The following is a 15,926-nucleotide window of genomic DNA, read 5'->3' on the forward strand; positions in this document are numbered from 1 at the left end:
CACGCAGTGGGCCATGCATGTGACACTTGCATGGGATTGAGCTCTACTCTGGTACTTTGCTAGCAATACGCTGGTTAATACTAAATAGATAATTACTATCTTTGGGAGTTCAAATCCAGGCTCCTTAAATCTCCTTAATATTTGAGCCCATTAGATTTTGGAGCCCAGGGATTCCATCTGGCACAAGCTGCCTCCTGAAGTAACCAGCTGTCAGTGCACAGCTGCTGACCTACCAAAAACACCCAGAACCCCGTCTCTGATGACTGGCCCCGAGCCACCTCAGAGGCTGCGACCCAGGTCAGGAGGAGCCCATCCTGCCGGTGCCCCCCACCTCATACACCTACCCACACTCCTACTCCAGGTGACTGCATGAATCCACTACAGCCCATGGCCCGTGAACAAAATCACCTTCCCCACAGACCTCACTTAGTGCAGAGAATGTTGGTTACATGTTGTTACAGTTTACAGATAAAAGCCCAAAGCTCTAATATACTGATTTTTTCAACATAATCATATGAATTTAACTATTCCTGAGTACCATTTGGCACCAACCAAGCATCCCTCCATTCACACATTCACACACACACACACACACACACACACACACACACACCCCTGGTCCTATAGCAGGGCATGGGGTGGTCTCTCTCACATTCTGGGGGGGGATAAAGAACTGAAGAAGAACCAAGATAAATCCCCCCATTGAATTAATGGACAAATATGTGTATATTCATTTTTCCTTGAGAATTTTTTTAATTTGTGGGGATTAACATTCCTTTATGTATATAAGTCTGTCTTTCCACAATTAAAACTGGTTGTACAAATTTCCATTCAAACTTGAAAAGTTCCTCTTTGCTCTATCTCACTCCTTCAGTGAATTCTCTGAGACATATAAAACAACCAAAGACCAAACACTCCACATGAAATGTTTTTTAAGCTGCAAATCTTCAAGTAAACATTAATTTATTTTTCTAAACATCCAAATTTATTAAAACATTCTTCAAATCCCTGGCGTTTCCAACATGCCTTACTACTTTATTGAGCAATAGCTGGACGTAATCCTCTATTCCTAGAAAAAAGACTTTCAAAGGCCCACCAAGAACAGTAAAATCTACAAGGAGTAGCTACAATGATCCTGGGAATTTAGCTGAAGGACTTGGCCCCATCTGTTCTTAGCCCAGATCCCTCCATGGAAGTTTTGTGCTATCACTAAGGCACTGGCCACTCTGAAACTGAAACAGGCAAGCGACTGCACTGGGTCTGGAGACAAGGAAAACAAGCCCCCCCACTGTGAATGCATTCAACTCCAGCCAACTGTAGTTCGTTCAATTCTTCTTCTGTCTGTCAAAGGCAAGGAACTCTTAATACTCTTTTTCTCTAGTGAAGGATTGAATATACTTTCATTTTAAATCTTCTGTACTGTTTGAATTTGTAATCATGGGTGTGAATAACTTATAATTTAAAAAATTTTGAAGAGTTAATTCAAACATAGTTAGTGCTAGGTACTATGCTTGGTGATGAGAACACAGTGGTGAAACCAGTAAGTCACTATCCTTGGGGAAGTTATTGCCTCATCAGAGATAACATTAATAGAATACTCACTTCAGAGATTAGTTGTGGCAAGCGCTCAAAAGAGTCCAAAAGAACATAAAGTAGGAAACCAGAGTTAGTTTAGGAGACAGTCAGGACATGTGATGCTGAGGAAGTGACAGTTAATGTGGCAGTTGAAGGATAAGGAGATATCACACAGGCAAAAGGCCAGGGGGCGCCCTCGGAGCTGCAGGTGCTGAAGCTGGGACCTAGGCTGCCTGATTTCTGAACCAGTGACTCTGATGCAGGACCTACCACTTGACCAGTTCTGTTAAGATCAAGAGGTAGCCTATTTTAAGACACAAATATCAGCACTCATAATGTAAGAAAATATCTCTATTGGGATTAGAGCTATAAATCAGACAAAACTACAGCTATAACACTTTACTTCCTAAATGACCCATACAAGTCTCCTAATACCCAGAGTATTATTAGTCATTTATAAACCTGAATTAAGATATAAATCAGAGTAACAAAGACCAGAAAAACTAACTTTTGTAATCTTTCTCCATTCACCCAAGCATTTGACAATTGCTATTTAAAAGGCAATGAGAGACTTCCGGTCAAGATGGAGGCATAGGTAAACACAGCTCACCTCCTTGCACAACCACAGCAAAAATTACAAGTAAACTACAAAACAATTATCACCCCGAATCATCAAAAGTTAAGCTGTAGAGAAGTGTGACAATCGAGGAATTAAAGAAGTCACATTCATCCAGATGGGCAGGAGGGGCAGAGACGCATGGAAAGGCACAGAGACACGGAATGGGCAGTCGCACACCCACGTGTGGTGGATAAAAATCAGGTGGGATACCTCAGGAGCAAGGGATCCCAGCCCCATTCCAGACCACCCAGCCCAGAGGTCCCATGCCAGGAAGATAAGTCCCTATAATTTCTGGCTGTAAAAACCAGTGAGGGTTGGGGTGCTAGAAGAAACTGTGGGATTCTCAGGAGTCTCCTCTTATAGGGCCTGCAATGGACTTAGGACTTATGCAGACTCACTCCCTCTGGGCTCAAGCTCCGGGGCAGCAGCAGGAAGGGCACCAGTGACATATGGGGAGAAATTGAAGTATCTGGCATCAAGGCAAGTGCTGGGGGACAGCTTTCTCCTGGACAATACTCCAGAGGCCAGGCAGCATCACTGTCCCCTTTCCTTTGGTCACAGGCCAGTGCTCAGTCCACTGAGCCACACCAGCCAGGGCTACTGTCCCCTTTCTAATCCCTCTGCCACACAGAGCCACATAGTTACAGAGCCGCAACACCATATCTGCAACTCCAACACCGGTTGCCCCACCCTGGTGATTACCTAAGACTCTGCCCCATCCAACTTACAGGTGCACTTTTCTACAACAAGGCCACGCTACTAAGGGAATCAAAGCAGCTCTATGTAACACATAGTTACAAACACAGGGAGGCTGCCAAAATGAGGAGACAAAGAAATATGACCCAAATGAAAGAACAGAAAAAAACTCCAGAAAAAGAACTAAATGAAATGGAGATAAGCAATTTATCAGATGCAGAGTTCAAAACACTGGTTATTAGGATGTGCAAGGAACTCACTGGGTACTTCAATAGCATAAAAAAAGACCCAGGCACAAATGAAGTTTACACTAAGTGAAATAAAGAAAAAATTACAGGGAACCAACAATGAAGATGAAGTGGAGGATCAAATCAATGATTTGAAACATAAGGAAGAAAATAACATTCAATCAGAAGAGCAAGAAGAAAAAAGAATCCAAAAATCGAAGATAGGCTAAGGAGCCTCTGGGATATCTTCAAATGTACCAACATCCGAATCATAGGGGTGCCAGGAAGAGAAGAGAAAGAACAAGAGATTGAAAACTTATTTGAAGAAATAATGAAAGAGAATTTCCCTAATTTGGTGAAGGAAATAGGCATGCAAGCCCAGGAAGCTCAGAGAGTCCCAAACAAGTTGGACTGAAAGAGGACCACACCAAGACACACCAAAATGAAAATGCCAAAGGTTAAAGATAGAGAGAATCTTAAAAGCAGCAAGAGAAAAGCAGAGAGTTACCTACAAAGGAGTGCCCATAAAACTGTCAGCTGATTTCTCAAAAGAAACTTTGCAGGCTAGAAGGAACTAGCATTCAAAGTGATGAAAAGTAAGAACCTACAACCTAGATTATTCTACACAGCAAAGCTATCATTTAGAATGGAAGGACAGATAAAGTGCTTCCTAGACAAGGTAAAGCTAAAGGAGTTCCTCATCACCAAACCATTGTTATATGACATGTTAAAAGGACTTATTTAAGAAAAAGAAGATCAAAACTATGAACATAAAAATGGCAATAAATCCATAACTATCAACAATTAAATCTAAGCAAATAAGCAGAACAGAAACAGAATCATAGATATGGAACTCATTTGGAGGGTTATCAGTTGGGAGGGAGAAGGTGGAGAATGGAGGAAAGGTACGGGGATTAGGAAGTACAAATTGGTAGGTACGGAATAGGCAGGGAGATGTTAAGAACAGCAGAGCAAATGGAGAAGCTGAAGAACGTATATGCATGACCCGTGGACATGAACTAAGGGGGAGCATTGACGGACGGAATGGGGGGTACCAGGTGGAGGGGGGCAAAGCGGGAAAAATCAGGACAACTGTAATAGCAGAATCAATAAAATCTATTTGAAAAACAAAAATAAAAGGCAATGAGTGGTGCTGAGGATACACATTGAATAAGATACTATCACAGCCTTGAAAGAGTTTCTAGTCCACTGAGATAAACAGACCTCGAGCAGATTTACTACAACTTAAGTGCTCTATCAGAGGCATGAAGAGTCCCATGAGACAAGACAAAATGTTCGAGTGCTAAGTCAGTTTCAGCCCACCTCAAATAATCTTACTGTATGTTCAAGTTACATAAAAGATAAACTGATATTGATAAAAGACGGTAATTGCAGCTTAGAAAAAATATTTAATTCTGTACTTATCCAATGTAGCATCTTATTTTCCAGCATTATTCAACAAAATTTCTTTGAATGTGTTCACCTGCTACAGTAAGAATTTGGAAGTTTACTGCAGCAAATGATTAGAGATATGAGGGAAAGATGGTATGATTTTAAGACTGTTCTTTTTCACAAATATTTTGCAAAGGTCTCCCAGACTAAGGTCTTCTAACTCTCACCCTTTTTGTCCAGATCAATCTTCCCAAACGTCATTCTCAGGCACGTGTCTCCTCTCTAAAGTAGCACCAGCGAAGACTCCTGTTGCCCACTGTATCACACAAAAGTTCTTTCCCCTGCCTTTAAAGATCCCAGGCTCCAGTCCCACACCAACTCCTAATCCAGAACAGCTGCTCCAGGCAGCTGCCCAGCACTGTCTCAGAGCTCACCTCACTCATCTCTCCCTTCACATTGTTTTCCCACAAGTACCGCTGGTTGAATGCTTCTCTTTCTCAAATATCCAAATCCTACATGCCCTTCCTTTCAACAGTACCTCACTAGCTCCAGCCCTGGTACAGTAACTTCTGAACCACTGCAATCAGTTCCTAACGGGCCTCCTCCTTCTCCCGTCCCACCTCACTAATTCCCAGCCTCTTACACAGGCCGGCAGGCGCACAGCTGCGTCATGAATGGTCTCCTCCACCGGATGGGGTCCCCCAAAAGAGCTGTCAGTTGGGTACACTAATCTGCTGACCCCCACTCTTACAGCAGGTCTCTCGCTGGGGCTTTTTCTTAATTACCCTGGGTGTCTAGTGAGACTTCACAAGAAGAGATACAAGACCTAGGGCCATCCTCAACCATGCTGCCAGGCTGGAAGTGAGTGGAGTTCTGAGCCCTCACACAAGCCCTGGCAAATGGCCAAGTTGGAAGAGTTCCAGGCTCCCTCGGAAGGAGTGGGGTCCTAGAGGCTTACTCATCCATTCTGCTGCCATTAAATCTGGCTGACAAAAAAGTCATTCCCTCAGCTCCTTACTTCTCTGTCATCCACATAAGTGTCCTCTCACTTGCTTGGTCCCCCAGACGACTTTCAGCTCCTGACTGGGCACCTGCATCTGGTTTACAGGAACCCATCCACCCGCCCCGCCCCTCCAGAAGCCCAGCAGCCTCACCTTGATCCCTCCGCCCGTCACTGGCTGGCTGGGTTCGGAAAGCGCACACAGAGAGTGAGTCAGCCCAGACCTTGCTTCCTCCTCCGCCCCTCACCGGCAGCATTCCTACCTCATCTTCCCACCTGTGACACTAATCCCTTCACACACCCGGTCGGCCTGTGTTTGTGGAAGGTTACTAGGAACGCCAGACAGCGCAGGTAAGTACTCTCCTTTCCCACCTGATCAGCAGTTTCATTCTGAATCACAGACGGTCCCCTCCCCCACAGCTGCAGTGTCACTAGGAGCTACAGGCTCTCTCCCCAGCCCTCTGACCTTTTTCCTTCTGGAAGTCTCTTCCACCTGCCCCATTCTTCTCTCTGTTCTTTAATATTTGTTCAACTTTCTCCCCATGGCTCTATCATTTATTATGTGAACTATTCTCATACCTTATTAACAGCCCTACTTAATCACTAGACTACATTATATTACTTAAAGTGAAGAAGGCAAGAAAGGCAGATACAGGCTCAAATCCCTGCTCCACATTAAATAACCTTCTGGGGCCTCCACTCCTTTAACTCTTAACTGGGAGTAACACCACCTCCCTCTGGACTTGGTGCGAGGGTCAAAGGAGGGAAGACAGGGAATTCATCTGGCGCTGAGCCACTGGAGTCGGGCACAGTGCTAGTGCTAGTCTTCACCACCACGCCACTCTGGCATTTCTTTTGCCATCCACACTCCTTGCCTAATCATATACTTCCCACACCTGAATTACATCAAGGACCTTCTCATAGTTTCCATGTCTGGTTCTTTCCCACCCTCGTCTCTAGTTCCCAAGCCTTTCTGTCTGTGGCTCTCTGACTAATTTATCTGAAATAAATGTGTACCATGTTCCCACTCCGATGAAGTACTAAACTCTCTATGGCTTCCCACTGTGTCTTCTGCCAGAACATTAGATTCTCCATTACTTGACCCAATCTATTTATTCCACTACCTCTCTCGATATTGCCCGCACCAGAACTCCCCTTCAGCCAGGATGGTGTCCTTCCTGCCTCCTGGGCACCTCCTCAGGCAGCATAACTCACTGGTTAGGTGTATGAGAGGGGTCTGGACTCAATATTCTTTGGTGGAATTCCAGCTGACACTGAATTCATGTGCAACCTCAAGCAAGTTTCTTAACCTCTCTGTGCCTCAGTGTCCTCATCTGCAAAATGGGAACGGTAGTAACTCTTGCATTGAAAAGGTTGTTTTAAGAATAAGTTAAGGTACATGAACCAATCACAACAGCGCTTGGCAAATGATACATGCCGGGCTATAGTGTTATCCCCACCATCACCAGCACACCACCTTCCACGCTGAGCCTTTCCCAGGGCCAACAAAGCCTTTTATCCGTTCTGGTCCCACCTATCCCTCCCTTGGAGGGTTTAGCTCAAGAGATACAACACCTGTATGTGCTTTATCCCATCATCTTCTCAACTCATATATGTTTGTACTTCTCACTTGAACACTTAATAGCGTATGCTGCATCGGAGGGTGACTGAGCTCGTTTCTAAATGTTTGTCATGTCTTGTCAATGAATCTATACACTGATCAGGAGACAGGGCCTTTTCTGCACCTCACCGTGACTACTCTAGTGCTGTGTTGTGGCAGAGAGGAGCTGAAAACCACTGTTGACTCAAATCTTTGTTTCCATTTTCTAATCAATTAAAATTTCATTGAAAGAATGAAGTATAATTTTAATGCCTTGGTTTTTTTTTAAAATGCTAGGTTTAAGAATATAATTAATAAGTTAGAATACTTAAGTTTTGGTCTGATGGCTTCTGGGTGGCCCTGAGTCCCCGGGCAAGTGGGCTGAACCCCGCGGGCATCTGGTCTCCCACAGGGGGAGCAGCATGCGCCCCGCAGGCTCATGGTGAGGGTCAGAGTAGACACCGAACTCAGGGGGTGGAGCAAACACAAAATAAGTATTAAACTTTCTAAATTAAAAAATTCTGACAAATCAGTAACTGATTTTTAACTTTTGAAACTAGCCTTGATGAATGCACAAGAGAAAAACAAGTAATTTGTTCCTGAACCATAAGATTCTTCTTTAGTAACATGCCTCAAATAATGAAAAAAAAGGGAAAGATGGATTTTTTTCTTTTTAAGTTCTTTCCTCACAGGAGCTGTAAGACAGACCCGACCTTGAACTCTGCGAGGACAGGAGCCATGCCTGTTTCAGCAGCTGTACCTCCCCAGAGCCTGGCACACAGTAGTTCCTTAACAAGTATTTGTTAAATAAATGTACAAAGTTGTGCGTAAGTAAACACAAAAGTATTATGTGATGACTCAAAAGCCAACATTATGAGTTTTACAATCATCAGAAATTTTGTTCAAAGCACAAGTCAAAAAACCGGTTTGGATATTATAGTTTAAATATGTAGTCAGTCAGCATGGACGGACCTGGAATTATTATGCTAAGTGAAATAAGCCAGTGGGTGAAAGACAAATGCCATATGATCCCACTCATACGTGTAACCTAGTGAACAAAATAAGCTGAGGCACAAAAGAGAACCAGAGGTGTGGGTACATGGAACAGACCGACAGCTGTCAGAGGGGAGGGGGAGGACTGGATGAACACAGGTGAAGGGATGAGCCAAAGAACACACACGCATGACCTACAGACACGGACAGCAGTGTGGTGCTGGCCAACAGGGAAGGAGGCATGGAGGCTGGGTGGAGGTGGACAAGGGGGGTGGGCTGGGACATCAGCAGTAGTGTAAACAATAAAAGTTAATAAATAAATAAATATCTAGCCACTCACATCCTTATGGTCACCAACCTGGCAGTTGTACAACTTAAAAAATAAACACACACAAAAAAATCCTGGGCTGCTTCCTGAGACACCTGGAACAAACAATAGGTGGCTGACGGAGGGGCTTTCTGAGGAAAGCACTGATGTTCTCCACGGACACCATTTATGGGCCCCCGAGTACAGGTTTACTGTTTTCTATCCGCAGGGATGGGTTATTCATCTCGGGAGATGAATATTCAGAAGTTTGGGTTTGTCTGTTGTTTGCCGTGCTGTCATACCATGACATCCATTCTTGCAATGCCTTTAATTATTAACATGACATAATCATGGTGCTTTTAAACACACCTGCAACACAGTCACCTAACAAAGTACAGTGTTTATCATAACAAACACACGATTCTGATGATAGATAAACAATGGCTCATCTATAAACGAAACTGAGACATCCCTTTCCAGCAGCACAGAGCTTTGTGCCGGCAGATCTACTTAGGGCGCCAACGCACCCCTCAGCACATACGTAACGTGAGGTAAGGCTGATTACGACAGGGTGGTAAGGACAGTATGACGTTATCCCAAGAGGGAGTTGATTGTGTTTCTGAGATGCTGGCTTGGGAGAGAGTTAGGAAAGACTTCACAGAGGAGATGGGGACTATTTAATGTTTATACGAACTGTGCGTTCAACAGAGAGGTGGGGACTATATTGTCTTCCCTGGGCCAGTAACTGTGACGGGTGCCTTACGTGTCTGATTTCAATGTCTTTACAGAATCCTGGGAGGGAACCATCATTGACTGCATTTTCTAAATGAGCAAACAGGCTCAGAGAAGTTAGTAGCTTATCTAAGACCTCACAGTAAGAAGAGGTGGAGCTTGGATTTGAACACATATGACAATAATGCTCATGAACTTTTTGCTATGACATGTTGACTTCCTTGTGTTCAAAAACTAAAATAAAATATTTGCTTTTCAAAAAAAAAATGGAGATGAAGGCTGAGATGGGTTTGTCATTCCAGATGAGCTAGACTTACAGGTGGGAAAGTACCCGATACTCAGCCAGAGTGCAACTGGCTAGATGAAGTAGAACTCTGCAGAATGGGGGGATCTGGGCCTCATCTGGGGGAAATGGAAGATGACTAATTCTATGTCAGCTGAGTATGTGGTGCATTCATGAAATATAGCATTAAAAGGGACACACTGACGAGGTAAAAATAGAGTGCCTAAGCTCTGCTTGCTCTGGAAAGTGGAGAGCACAAGAAGCTTTGGCCTCTGATGCAACATGTGGGCAGAGCTCAAAATAAACATCCAAGTGTTGCCTGGCAACTGGGACAACAGCCACAGCTGATCTGTGATCTCAACCGAAGCCAGAGAGGCTGCAGGATGTTTGGCCACGTGCTGTGCGTGTCTAGTTATGACCTCTGACACTGGACCACCCTAAGTGCTTAGAAAAATTTCACAGAAGGCATGAAGCTGAACTTACGGTACTACAAGGCAACTGCTTCATTTTCATTACTTTGTAAACTCCAGCATTCCAATTTTTTTCTTCTGGGATGACAATTATTTTGTGGGCAAGTTAAAGAGCAAGCCACACAGCCTGGATTAGTCATCAAAGAGTAGAATAGCAGCTTTTTCCCTGAAGTTTTGTCCCTGCCCCTAAGGATCCTGTTTGCTTCTCTTGGTGCATGAAATAATTCCGACTCTGTCTGGCTCTGGCTGCCCAAGATAAAGCACGGTAGAGAAGTTAGACCTGGGAAAGACCGCCTGCTTTCATCTTCTGATTTTTCGCCTAGAAAAAGTTTGTCCAGCTAGGATTTACTGAAGCCTGTGAGTCAAGAAATTTCAGCATAATAGACGCTGCATGAAGAACAATGAAGAAGGTGACCCCTGACAAGCTATGTGACCTAGAGTCTTTAACTTCTCCGGAACAGTTTCCTTATCCGTATATTGTCAGGCCTCGAAATTCTGGAGCTCTGCACCTCTAATATTGCATGTTGTAAATATGTGAAGCTCATTCAATAATGTACCCAATGATACATGTTCAAGTCAGAAACACAGGAGTCTAGCCTCTGGAGTCCCACAGACCTGGGGTCTAGCTTTAGCTGTGTAACTTCAGGCAAGCTATTTAACTCTTCCAAATTTGAGTTTTTATATGGGTTGAATGGGTATAAAAACGACACCACCTCATAAGACAGTAGTGAGGATTAAATGAGGGCCAGTCATGTGGTGGCTGACACAGGGGCCTGTCACCTGCCCTTCCTTGCAGCCAGCTTCTCAGTGAGGCATGTTCTTAATAAGAAGGCTTACATGATAGGAATTTAAACAGGGCTCCCCTGTCCAAGCTGATCTTTAGATAACCAAAATTAAAATGTGGAGTGAAATAAAATTTCATTCCGGAAACCATATAAGAATAAGAAGTTCACAAATGTGTATTAGCAACAGCAAGTTTGATCTTTGCAAATATTAAAGAGGCAGCGGTCTGTAGCAGTTAGGGAAGGGCTGCGGGGCCAGCCCATGGGAGCTGGAATTCCAGCTCTGCTGCCAGCCGAGTGATCTGAGCAGATTCCTTAACTGCTTTGTGCCTCAGTTTCCGCATCTGTAAAATGGGGATGATAATAGTACCTTCCACTGATTTCATTCTACTTCCCCCTAGGGTAACAATTCAGTGGAATAGAAGAATTAGTTTTAAAGTAGGCCTCATTTGAAATTGACATAAAATGTGAACATTGTTGCTTATCCTTCAGTCTAAGCAAAAGTTCTAAATTTCTACATGATAAGGGAGTTTTTATTTTTTTTATTATTCTCTCATTCATTCATTATTGTTTTTTAAATCTTCACCTGAGGATATGTTTCTTAATTTTAGAGAGAAAGGAAGGGAGAGAAAGAGAGGGAGAGAGAGAGACATCGATATGAGAAACATTGATTGGTTGCCTCCCATACATGTCCCAACGGCGGATGGAACCTGCATCCTTTTGGTGCGTGAGTACAACACTCCAGCCAACTGAACCACCTGGCCAGGGCAACGAGGGAGTTTTTAGTTATGTACTATTCAATCTTGGTATATAAAAAGTTTACTATATTCAAAGATGGCTAATTCATCTCTTCTCTACTGCCTATTAAAACCTCTGAAGAAACTTTGGCAATGAAACTAGTATTTGCTGATTCCAATCAGTGTGCAATACTCTCTTTCACACAAGCAGGAAACCTCATCCATCGGAGAGTATGAAGACATTGAGCATAACAATAGAGAACACAGTACCGATTTCTAGTGCTCTTCTGAATTTAGATATAAATTCCCCTCTCAAGTTATTTAAACTGCCGAGATATAAACTACTGAGTGGAGGATCTTAGAAGACCAGTCTACTGAAAAGAGCTTTAGAATTAAAGATAAAGTTGCTTTGTGAGCCAGGGTAAGTTATTTAATCTCTCTGGGCCTTAATCCTCTCATTTATAAAATTGCCCTAATATCCTTTTATGTAATCAAAAAATATTCAACTCTTTAGAGGATTACATGAAATCCTATGTATATCAGTTAGCATGGTAGTTGTTCAATGAAATAATAAATGGTTGGTTTCTTTTTCTTCTCTCCATGTATTTTCAAATATCTGGATCCTAGGGGGCTTATCCAAACTACATACATGCAGCTGGACCTAACCCCTGTCCCGGAGCATTCTGTAATTATTTTCAGATTATCAGAACTAGCTAGAATGCTCTTTGTCAAGTTTTGTGTCCCACTGGTTCTCCTTCCACTTCAAACAGTAACCAAACCTTCCGTTCTTTGTCCTATAGCAGAATGTGGAGAAGGTATACATACACAGAGAAGATATGGCTTACCACTGCTTTCGCTGGAAATTAACGGGTGTATTTTGTCAAGATTTTAATTGCATTTTAATATGTAGATCGGTGTTTATCATATCCAATCTTTAGTAACATATGACGAGGTATAAGAATATGATTGTCAGCCAGCCTGGAGAACAAACCAATCCTAATTTGCTGGGCTAGGAATCCTGCGTGGCCTACCACAAACACATAGAGAATAATTCTGCACCCATCACTACAATAATTAAAAAATTCTTAAGACCAGGAAAAGGCTCAAACTGAATAGCCAAAAGAGGTTAACCTTTCCTTTTTGAGCTCTTAATATTCAGCAAGGGGGTACATTGTTTCTTAGCAATGTGGCGAAAATTCCAAACAATTAATGATTGATTGATTGACTTAAAAAATCAAGGGTAGAGCAAGATATCACATGGAAGATAGTTTAGTTTTATAACATTGCTAGAAAAAAAAGATCATTAATTCCATTCATTGAAACTATAAGCAAAATATGCAAAAACTGATCATTATTTGAACATTTTATGATACAAATTTACACAATGATTTGGCAATGAATGTTATGTCATGCCATTGGGCAATGTGACTGGCCAAGCATTCAGCCCTTAGCACAGCGGTTCTCAGCCCAGGAACAGAGTCAGTCACAGGCTGTGTGTGTGTGTGTGTGTGTGTGTGTGTGTGTGTGTGCGGAGGGGGGAGGGAATCGACACTTAGAAACTTACAAGGGGAAAGCACAAGAGAAAGAGGAAGGATTGTAGCCTAACAAGCTGTTGCCTCTTAGGTGACTTTGAAATTCCCTGACATTATGAATCACTACTCTTTTAAAACAAGACAACTTTATAGTGGGTCTGTGAAATGACCACTGTTTCCTGCCGTCTATTGTTATCCATTGGCAATTTCCTCCTGGGGACAAACTAAGTCTCTTCATACTTTCATGTGGTCAAAAGAAAGGACCCAGACCACGTAAGATATTAGGATAAATTCACAAAATTACTTTTCAAAAGTACTTTCCAGCCAGTGCTAACACTGCCAGCCGGGGTGTTACCTAAAAAGATATTCCTGCAGAGCCTCAAGAATGTCTTTTCTGATGTTAGGGCTCTAAAACCTGGGGGCTCTTGGTACTTGCGATGATGCCGGTGGCCCACACCCTTTATGCACCGTAAGGAAATAGCATGCTGTACACATCAACAATCCCAATGTTGCTGTCACTTTATAGGCAGATATCCTGGACCACTAAAGAAACACTTAATGCTACTATCAGGCATACAGCTTAAACACTAGCAGGCACACAGCTCATCTGCGAGTATCTCTTTTTAACAGATGCAATTTTCAAATGATATATTCATTGAATTTTCAGGAAATACCATTTGTGTATCTCTGTAGGTCAGGGGTCTAAAACACAAATGAAAATGTGTGTTGGGTGACGTGAAGAAGTACATCAGGCCAATAAGAAGAGGGGCTAGTGGGCTTGTGGCAAAGCTGAGCGTGCATTCCTCACCTAAAGGCTTTCAAACATTTTGATACCTTATGAAGGCCTAACAAAATCGGTCTGAATGCTGACGGAAGAACCTTCTCCTGTTTCAGACACATAGAAATACTGGTAAAATTTAATGTAAAAATGTAAATACATAAAGATAATTCAAGAGATGGCAATTATGAGAGAGGTTAAGAATCCTAGAAGGTGCCCTGGCCAGGGGGCTCAGTTGGTTGGAGCTTTGTCTCATACACCAAAAGAGTTCAGGTTCAAACCTGGGTTAGGGCACATACCTAGGTTGTGGGTTTGATCCTCAGTCAGGGCGTGTAGGGGAGAGAACCCATCGATGTTTCTCTCACATCGATGTCTGTCTATTTTTCTCTCCCCCCAACTCCCTTTCTCTCCAAAATCCATAAACAGAGCCTCAGGTGGGGATTGAAATAAAGGAATCCTAAGAGATAAATCTTTGTAAATAAAATATTATGAAAAGATGTGTGTCTAAGGGCCCGTGAGGCACTGTTTTAGATAAATTGTTAGCATGAGAATATTTATATTCTAGGACTTTGATGATGCTGGCCATGGTCATAGAATTATATAAAAGGATTTTTTGCCCTGTTGGACACAAACACAATTTCCTATTTTCAGAATAGTGAGGAAATTAAAAAAGCATATGTAACTGAAAAATGTACAAATAATTCTATTCTCCATGACTTTCTCTGTCTACCTTTTTAAAATAGCTAATAAAGAAATGACATAAGAGGCTGAATCCCTGGTCTCTCTGTAGGAACAAGGTTCTCTGGTCCCCCCCTAATTATTCTGGGTAACTCCAGAGGCTCTAACATCTGGTCTAAGTCTTTATATTTAAGTCACTTGTGCAGGGGACCTCAATCCATTACAGAGCCCAGAGAACACGTCCTCACTAAGCTGGCCTCAATCTCTTACAGAAACTTTGAGTCAAATGGGGGTGGTCCAGGCCCTTGCTTAGGCTCCACAAGTGGGCCGTGAACATCACTCAATCAGTTCAGTTCATGGGGCACCCTTGGTATCATTCAGAAGTCTGGGTGCCTGCAGATAACTAGAATCCTCACCAGGATTTCACTGCCCTGCCAAGGCCAGATGAAGACTGCTGTCAGGTAGGCTCTGAAGAGTCCAACACTTCTTAGAGTACTGGTTATCAAACTTTAACAGATGTAAGAATTTAGCTAGAGAGCTGCTTAAGCCAGTGATTCTCTTTGGGTAGGTCTCAGGTGGGGCTCAGAAAGCCTCCATTTTAAAATAAGTATCCCAGGTAAGTTTGATGCAGATACTGTGCAGACCCCACACCATGAAACACTATCTCGGAGAATTCCAGAGTGGTACAAGAGTTCGGAGAGCCCCGGGGCCGTGGACTAGTCTGGAATTACTCTACTGGCCAGCAGTCTCGTTTTGAGGACCAAGAACCTCTCTTTTCTAAAGAGACCCCAACTGTTAAAGCTTATTCTTGGCAACTAAGGAGGCCTTGCTTAGAATACAGGTACATTCTTCATTCCTTAGAAGTCCAGCGACGAGACTCACTGGAAAACTGTAGTCAGTGTTACCTACGCGGCTCACCAACACGCTATCCATTACGATCGCTAAGTACTATAGAGACTCCCGTACTGAGAAAAATTATGACTGTGTTGGTAATATAAGAAAAATGTTTACTGCCCTGGCTGGGTGGCCGGTTGGTTGGAGCACCCTCCTGTACACCAAAAGTTTCCAGGTTCAATTTCCAGTCAGGGCACATACTTAGGTTGTTGCAGGTTCAATCCCCAGGTGAGGCAGGTAGGGGAGGCAACCAATCGACGTTTCTTTCTCTCTCTCTTCCTTCCCCCGCCCCACTTCATCTCTGTCTAAAAATCAATAAAAACGTATCAGTGGGTGAGGAATTAAAAAAATGTTTATCAATGTTAACGATTAATCAATAAAAGCAGACCCAAATCCTCTCTCCAACATACAAGAAATCTTCCCCAAATAAAACTAAATGTTAGGTGATTTTTAAAGTGTTGAAAGAGATCTAAAGGAAAGAAACCAACAATCAGACCAGCAGCAGCTCTGCCTGTGCCAATCACTCCCGTGAGAGGAGCCAGTGCAAACGGTAAAAGGTGAGGAAATGGGGATCTGTGGGCCTTCCTGTCTTGCTGCACCTATGTATTCACCAGGTGGCAGCTGCCCAATA

The 15,926-nt window shown here is 43.0% G+C and overlaps 1 protein-coding gene and 1 long non-coding RNA gene across 12 annotated transcripts in view; one reads left to right on the plus strand and one right to left on the minus strand.

Moving 5' to 3' along the window:
* CAST (calpastatin) overlaps window positions 1-15,926 on the minus strand; it is a 130,083-nt gene that overhangs the window by 61,753 nt on the left and 52,404 nt on the right. Inside the window, exon 1 of one of the 11 annotated variants that reach the window (XM_045197888.3) lies at window positions 5,664-5,788. The exons of the other annotated variants lie outside the window; for them this stretch is intronic. The gene's annotated coding sequence lies outside the window, so the exon portion shown is untranslated. Of the gene's footprint in view, window positions 1-5,663; window positions 5,789-15,926 lie in introns of those variants that run through there. 11 annotated transcript variants of the gene reach the window in all.
* LOC128779278 (uncharacterized) lies at window positions 5,741-10,931 on the plus strand. Its single transcript, XR_008425175.2, has 3 exons — window positions 5,741-5,860; window positions 7,788-7,936; window positions 9,198-10,931. It is a non-coding gene; the product is annotated as an uncharacterized lncRNA (long non-coding RNA).

Source organism: Desmodus rotundus, chromosome 1, assembly GCF_022682495.2.
Source record: "Desmodus rotundus isolate HL8 chromosome 1, HLdesRot8A.1, whole genome shotgun sequence".
Classification (NCBI taxonomy): Eukaryota; Metazoa; Chordata; class Mammalia; order Chiroptera; family Phyllostomidae; genus Desmodus; species Desmodus rotundus.